This window comes from Pan troglodytes, chromosome 12, assembly GCF_028858775.2.
Source record: "Pan troglodytes isolate AG18354 chromosome 12, NHGRI_mPanTro3-v2.0_pri, whole genome shotgun sequence".
Lineage (NCBI taxonomy): Eukaryota > Metazoa > Chordata > Mammalia > Primates > Hominidae > Pan > Pan troglodytes.
This window is the reverse complement of record NC_072410.2, coordinates 104,926,296-104,935,154: the sequence shown is the minus strand read 5'-3', so window position 1 is coordinate 104,935,154 and position 8,859 is coordinate 104,926,296.

The window sequence follows — 8,859 nt, the reverse complement described above, 5'->3', positions numbered from 1 at the left end:
AATGCATATGGATATTATAATGCATATGGATATAAAGATAATCCTTTGGCTTATCTTATGTGGTACCCATGCAGAACCAGGTATTTTCTGTTTGCAATATATTAATGAAACCAAAAACAATTTGATGTGAAGACATTTACAGTAGTCAATAGAAGGGTAATTTATGAAGTATTATTGTGTGAAAAGACTGATGAACATTTTGAATTAAGAAATAAAAATCTAAAATAGAATCACAGAGCATATTGGAGCAACTTTTAAGTGAAATTTGTAAAGATTTTTGCAAAACAAAAAATGTCACTGATTGGCAAGGGATTTGAAGATGTGACGGAGCACTGGATCTGGAGTCAGAATACTTTTTTTTTTTTTTTTTTTGAGACAGAGTCTCGCTCTGTCACCTAGGCTGGAGTGCAGTGACACCATGTCAGCTCACTGCAACCTCTGCCTCCCAGGTTCAAGTGATTCTTGTGCCTCAGCCTCCCAAAGTAGCTGAGATTACAGGTGCACACCACCACACTGGCTAATTTTTGTATTTTTAGTAGAGATGGGGTTTCACCATGTTGGCCAAGCTGGTCTTGAACTCCTGGCCTCAAGTGATCTGCATGCCTCAGCCTCCCAAAGTGCTGAGATTACAGGTGTGAGCCGCTGGACCCAGCTGAGAATACCTGTTTGTGTTCCAGCTCTGTTTATTTCTCTCTAGATGGGCTTGGGGAAACTACTGACTTTAGCTTTCTAAGCTTCAGTGTCTTAATGTATGAAAAGGAAAGAACAAGATCATGGCTGTAAGTATGTAAAAATTATTCAAGTATGTCCCATAAACACTTCATAGTAAGGAGCCATCAGGGGTCCCTCGTCCCTGTTAAGAAAGATAAAGAGGAGAAGCAATTACATGTGTGTCCACGATGGACTTTATTACATCATTAAAAAAATCAGTGAGCAGAACATTTGTTTCTTGAAGCATTGTGTAGCTTTATTTGAAGATAGCTTTCTTTCCAAATGAATCCTGCCAGATACCAGCATGGGTATACATTTTACTGCAAAGTTCCATGGTGCTGTAAGGCCAGCTGTATGAAGCACACACAGAGCTATTTTTCCAGTAGCAATTATCTGATGAAATTGTGCCTTGTTGCAGCAGACAAGCCAGCTATATTCCCATTGGAGTAGGGAGCACGTGCTATGGTATTTATAAACTGTAAAAGCTGTTTGTCAGCATGCACAGCACATGCATTCATCCCTGAGTGCTGGCAAGAAATAGCCTCATTGTCCTCAAGAGCTAATGATGGATTTATAAATTCTGTCAGCAAATCTACTGCTGCAAGGGATTCTCTCTATAGATGATGTTGATTCCAGCACGTGCAATTTTAATGATGGACTGAATACATTGTAAGGCCCTGGGTCAGACACTTAGCCCATTCTTTTCTGAGCCAACTCCAACAGATTACAGATGCAAAGGAAGAGTCATGGTGCAAGGTGCATGGTGTCATAGAGGAGATGAAACATGGGAAGTCAGCATACTCAGAATCCTCAGCGTCACCCTTCACTGCCTAGCAAGAGAGAGATTTCAGAACCATTGCAGACATCATCTTGCTCCATTTCTGGGGTCTGCACAAGCCAAAACTTTAGAATCCTTTCCAGGCTTCTGCTGTTGGCTTTGCTGGGGATGGGTGCAGGAATGGTTCATGCTTCCTTACAACCTTTTTCTCTGGGCCAGTCAGACAGCCTAGCAGCCCATAGAAGTGAGCCGTAACCCTCCACAGGGTTCACAGCAGTATACCCAGGCTCTCTTCATTGGCCCTTTCTGCTTCCGTTGGATCAGGTGTAATCTGGTTCTTGACTCTCAGCTTTGGTTTTTATCCACCATCTGCCTCTGCATCTTGGCAAATCATCTCTCTGTTCATTACCCCAGTTACCATTCATACCCTCCGTCTATGTGTTTCTGCATTTTAGAGCATTTTCATGTAAGCCTACCCCAAGACAACCTCAAGGACACGCCTAATCCTCAGCTAGCTGAGGTTTAGTCCAACTTCTTGAAAGCCCCGCAGAGAGAGAGACCTGGATGTTTCAGGCTGTTGGAGTTCATGACCTCAGGTGACTGACACAGGCCTGATCAGACTCCATTCCAAGTTTCTTAGTAAGAGTTATCAACTCCCACTGGAAGCTTGGGGTCATTTCCACATAAAAATACTGCATGATGTATAATAGGATTTTAAATTGACCATGTTTCATTTGCATATTCCTGTAACCTCCAGTATAATTGCCCCTCTTTTAATCAGCCAGCCCCAGTGGCTTCTGGTAGTTTGTCCATAAGGGACTTTGTAGAGTCGTATGGTTATTTGTGATAGCTTCCCAGAGGAATAGGGAAGGACCCTATAGCTTTTATTGTGAGTGATTGATTGCCCTTGAGGATCAGATTATTTATTATGGTTTTGTCTCATATCCAATTTCATTTGTTCAATAAAAATATATTAAAGGCTACTCTATGTTATGGTTCCATTATATTATAAATTTATGCTCTGATATAGTGGTGAAAAAAAAACACAGCTCTTGCTTATAAGATGCTCATAGTCTGATGGGATGGACATCCAGGGCTGGGGTGCTTAAGGGTAGCAGAAAAGGAGCACAGGCCTTGGAGATCAGACCTTGGTTCAGAGTCTGGCTTCACCACTTACTTGCTGTGTGACCACAGTCAAGTTACTTAACCTCTCTGAAGCCTCCATTTTCTCAACTGTACAAAGGGGACTAAGGCCCATTTTACAAGGTTGAGATAACGCACATTAAGGACACGTTGTAGGTGCTTAAAAAAGGTTACTCTCCTCCTTTTTTGTTGACTAATATTGCATTCTTGGCTAAGGTTTTATTACATAAAATGAATTGAAACCTTGACATTAGTTTAGTGAATCTGAATAGAGTAGATAGTTGATGATTCAGATTTACAATCACTTGCTCCCCTCTCATTCGTTGCTGATAAACTCATATTGGCATATCAGTATGATATTAAGTTCCACTGCTGCTCTGAGGTCAAGAGCATCCTCTACCCTTGACAGGTTGCTTGTTTAGATCTTTTCCCTCTTCCCCTCATGATCTGTGTATCATGAGTCAGGAAGAGACCCCTGAGCCTTGGAAGCTTCCTTGAGCAGTTACAGACTTGCTGACATTTATGAGTTAATATTGCCTTATCAAACAATGAAGGATTCTAAAAACAATGTAGGCCCCAAATAACTGCCTCACAAACAAGTATTTTAATGCTGAAGTGATCACTATATTCCATGAAAGTTTTGGCAGGGGTTTCCCTTCTTCACTGAGCACCAGATGTCTACAATGAAATTGCACAGGTTTGTCCTCGGACAAGCACCCATCATTTCTGATGGTTAAATGTTTCAATCCATCTCAAGAAACTGCCTGCAATCAGCAGATCTAATAAAGCTGGAGTTTTAAAAGTAGTTTGGACCCATTGGAATGTGCTGTTGCAATTGGAATAGAAACTGTGCAATAATATTATTACATATGTGCTTGACATTGTTTTAAGTGCTTTATCTAAATTATTTAATTCTTACAACAAGACCATGAGGTAAGTGCTGTTATTGTCCTCATTTTACCAAGGAGACTGAAGAACCAAGGGGTTTATAAACCACCCCCAACAAGGAGACTGAAGAACCAAGGGGGTTATAAAACGTGCCCAAAGTCATGCAGCTAGGAACTGGGGAGCTAGGAATTGAACCCAGGCAGTTTGAGCTCAGAATTCATGCTGTCAACCTGTACTACAGTATACAAACTCAATACTAGTTTTTTAAAAACTAGTTTTATTTTATTTTTAATTGACAAATAATAATTGAATATTCAGTACTAATGTAAGTCATTGACTAATGGTCATTTAGAGATTCAATTGAAAAGATTTTGATTATCTCAAGAGGCTGAGTTTTTGATGTTTACCAGTAGTATGGCCCCAAATTTGTAAGCTGAGAATTGATTACTCATTATTTCTTGACACTCCTGTTATTACTGAGACCCTGCTTTGTGGTAAGAACTTTCTTGGCTACTGGTGAGAAGAGTGGGGAATTATTATTAAACATGATCTTGTCAAGAACTGTGAAAGATCTGAAGTTTTCCCTACTTGTATGGTTGTAAGTTAGTCTGCTACAGATTCATGGAAGCTGGGAAAGGCACATGGTTTCTGGGTTGTAATAAACAACAGGCACTTCATTACAGCAACAGCAGTAACCAGAGTATTGGCATTGATGCTTGTTCTCTGAGCCTCAGTTTCCAGCTCATTCCAAAAGAAATTTGGGGTGGTTACAGAATTGATCAGGACTCTCTGGAATAGAGGTGACAGAAACAAGAAGATAAGAATGAATTAGGGCTGGGCAGGGTAGCTCATGCCTGTAATCCCAGCACTTTGGGAGGCCAAGGTGGGTGGATCACTTGAGATCAGGAGTTTGAGACCAGCCTCACCAAAATGGTGAAACCCCATCTCTACTAAAAAAGCAAAAATTAGCTGGGAATGGTGGCACGTGCCTGTAATCCCAGCTACTCAGGAGGCTAGGGTAGAAGAATCACTTGAACTCGGGAGGTGAAGGGTGCAGTGAGCTGGAGATTGCATCACTGCACTCCAGCCTTTGTGACAGAGTGAGACTCTATCTCAAAAAAAAAAAAAAAAAAGAAAAAAGAAAAAATAATTAGATGAGAAAAAATGTGGCAAATGTGAAATAAGTTGGAAAATATGCATAGCTATCCATTTCAAAATATATATTATTTAATTACTTGTGCTCTGACTTGTTTTAGGAGGGTTTTTAAAGTAATTTCAAAGATATGTCCATCTAACATGACAAAATGAAAATAACTGGAATATATGCATTTTTGTGCTGACTGCTTCCCCAAAGGACTTTGTTAAACTTAGGAATTGAGAAACAAATAGCAGGAAATTAATAGTAAAACAAACAAACAAACAAAAAAACCAAAAAGGAATTCACAGAAGAAAAATTGGATAGAGCCCCAAATTCTAAATGTGTGGTTTCCATGCACAGTGACTGGCCTTAGGATCTATCCTGGGATCTGTCCTGACCCTTTGTCTCACATGCATGAAAACTGAGGGCAAACTTGAAACACCCGAGCACAGTCTTCTGCAATCACCCCAGCTTTGCCTACTTTACTTATGAGCAGGTCCTTTTCTGCCTCTGCCCTGACTCTCAACTTTGACTCCTCTTTTTAGTTCTGCTCCTGCACTGTGGTTTCTGCACTGGACACTGTCCTCCCATGGTGACCTCAGCAAAGCGTTTCTCAGGATGTTGGCTCAGGGCTGCTCTAGCGCTTTTCCTGACTGCCACAACCTGTGTGCATGGAACCCAAATCCCCATATGGACAGGTACTGTCTGGGTTAATGGGACACACTGCACCAATTGTTGGCCCCACACCCACAGCAGTTGACTACTTTGCTCGGTTGTTTCTTTTGCATAAATGTCTTTTTCACCCAATTGGCTACCTGTCAATGTGGAGCCTGGGCTTTCTGTCCTTCACGTCTTCTATGACTGTGTATCAGACTACTTTATGCGTGTTTGGTGGTTTCAAGAAGTTGCCAGCTGGCTTCTTAATTTGTTGATAGGACACTGTGCTAGCACACCCAGGGACAGTCATTTTATAAAATAGTCTCAGTTTTCTGATAAATATTTAAATGCAGGAGGATTTACTTCTCAGCTGTAAAATAACAACAACAACATCAATGGCACAAGCAATAACAGCAACCATATCATCTTCAAGTTTTGAGCATTCCCGTGGTAGACACTTTGCTCATTCTCAAAAAATCCCATGAGTAAAGAACAATTTTTAGCACCATTCTATAGAGAATAGATTCAGATACAGAGAGTTTAGGTGATTTTCCCCAAGTCAAATGAGTAAGTTAAGTAGGATTAAACCTGAGTCTTCCTGACTTCAAAGACCAGATTTCCCCACACTGCTACCTCTGGTTTATTCAGTGGCATCCATGATGGCCGAGGGACAGCTGCCAGGAAAAATCAGGGGGATCTCATTTGGGGTCACCTTGTGACAAACACCTCAATCTCTCAACACTTTTCACCTCCAAATAGCTAATGAGGTAAGTCCTTATTCAAAATGGAAGCTTTTTGTAAACAAATTGTTTAATCTTAGTGATCACCCCATACCACCACCAATTCACTTAACAAAGTCATTTGTAAGTCTATCAGCTTTGTTCTGAAAAACAAAAACAAAACAGCTGATTAAACTCGTGAGCATGGCATTAAAAAACAAATAAAATGGAAGCTTTTGCTGCAACACTAGTCATAATCCGTAGCAATTTACTTATACCATCACCCATTTTGCGTTGTTTCTAGCCTGGGAAAAGAAAGTCAGTCTTTCTCAAAGCCAGCCTCATCACTTATTTCTATCCATTGTTTATTCGTTTGTCATTCATTCACTCAATATTTATTGATCATCTCCTGGGTGCCAGATGCAGTGCCAGGCTCTGGAAATTAATAGTGGTTTGTCCTTTCATGCCAGTCCTTCCACCAACTTCAGACCTTCCTTGTGTCTACCATCCCCTTTCCTGTCACTTATACCCACTCCCTCTTTTGCTGATTTGTTCCAACTCAGCCTATAAAAATGCCGAAATCATTTCCATCCTCTTCCACTCCCTTCTTCTTATCACCTTCATTCTGCTCTTCTAAGCCAAGCTTCCAAAGAATTCCCTATAATTACAGCTTCCCCTTCCTGTCTGCACATTCACTCTCAATCCCCATAGTCTGAAACTGCCCTTACCAAAGTCACTCCATTGAACACATCTGCATCCACACCTTCCTGGGCCTCTCAGCCACCTTGGACAGTATTGACCCTTTCCTCCTTCTGGAAGTGATTCCTTGGTGTCTTTGACCTTATTCTCTGGACCTTTGTAATCCTGAACATTCTGTCTCTGTCTTCCTAAAGGCTTGTTCAGTCTTTACCCAGAACGGAAGTATGGGCTCTTTGCAAGCTTCCCTCTGGTCTACTGCTTTTCTTTCTCTGCTCTTTTTTTGTTGTTGTTATTGTGCAATTGCATCCACTCATGTAGCAGTGGCAGACGGGCATTTATATTTCAGTTTTTGCCTGTTCCCCTGAGCTTCAGATAGACAAAAAGTCCTGTGGAACCCCACCACTGGGATGTTCCACAACAAGTCCTAAACTGAGCTCATCATCTTCCCGAGATGGTGATCCTATAGTCTTGTCTGTTTCAGGGGACGGCAGCACATCCACCCTGTCACTCCAGTCAGATGCCCAGAAGCCACTTCTCAAGTCAGGGTTTTCCTTCCCTTGCTTCCCTTCCTTCCCTTTCCCTCCCCTTCCCCTGTCCCCTCCCCTCCCCTCCCTTCCTCTCCCCTTCCCCCTTCCCTCCCCTCTGCCTCCCTCCCTCCCTTCCATCCGTCCGTCCTTCCTTCCTTCCTTCCTTCCTTCCTTCCTTCCTCCCTCCCTCCCTTCCTCCTCCCTCTCCTTCCTTCCCTCCCTCTCTCCATCTCCTTCCTTCCCTCCCTCTCTCCCTTTCCTTCCCTCTCTCCTTCCCTTCCCTTCCCTCCCCTTCCTTTCTCTTGTCTTGTACCAGTTACTGGGAAAATAAAAGTAAGTAATAAAACAAAGTCCCAGCCTTTGCTCTTGTAAATTTATACTGTAATGGGAAAGACTGACTTTGATCAAAGAACTGCAAAAATAAATGGAACATTTTATTTATGATCAGGGTTGGTATAAGAATATGCAATAAGAATTCTTCCCATAGGAACTGAGATTCAAATTGAGATTGAAGGAAGAATATGAGTTAACTAGTTAAAGGACAGATGATGGTATGTTCTCAGCAGAGGAAATAACACATCCAAAAGCCCTGGGAAGAGGAAGCTGGGGCACTGACGGAACAGAGACAAGGCTGGAGTAGCTCTACAGGCAACAGTGGGGCCTGAGTGAGGCTGGGAGATGACTAGGCAGACCATGCAGGCACTGGTGGGTCACGCGACAAGTTCTTGTCTATATCCTACATGTATAAGGGCAGTTGTTCAAGGGTTATAAGCATGAAGATGATATGATCAATTTTAATTTTGTCTTAAAATGTGGAGAATGGAGAAGAGGGGAGAACGCATGGCTGTGTAGGTGCTAGTTAAGAGGCATGAGATGATGGTGGCTTACTAGTATGGCTGCCAAGGATAGAAAACTAGAGGTCACTTTACAAAAAGTCTATCAGTTTGATTTAGAATAACTCAATTTGCCTCTCAGAGGAGAGTAATGTAAGTGTTCAGACTTGAGGTTCAATTATGTGAGCCCTGTTCCTTCCTAAGTGCAAGAGATTTCATTAAATAATTTAACTTGAGTCCTCTTGAAGAAGTGTCTTTGCTGCCCCATAAGGCCATTTCTGTAGTTATTCTTCCAACAAAACATGGGTCAGTTGCACTGCATAAGCCAGGAGGCTGAAGTCACCTGTCAGCAGTGCCCCAGAGCTCTGTTTGGAAAAAGTTACAGCAGCATCTCCCTCCAGGCAGCCAAGGAAGGCACTCCAGATAGCACCAGCACCACGCAAATGGTGGTGGCCCTTTCCCTCTTTGGTCTAGCATGACACAGCTGTCGCATTTGTGCTGAGGCTGTGACACCAGCATCCCACTGGGGTCATGTGCAGCTTAGGTTAAATGAGGGCATTTTAACTGCCGACTGGAGTAGTGTATGTGTATATGTATGTGTGTATGTATTTCTACTCATTAAATTTTAGAAATAAAATATGGAATGGGGCTGGAATTGGAATGGGATATGCATCTTGCATGTCCCCAGTGGCACACTCTTCCTCCCAGTTATAGGGATATGGTAAGAGCTCAGTAAATATTTGTTGAATGACTATGCAATCTATTT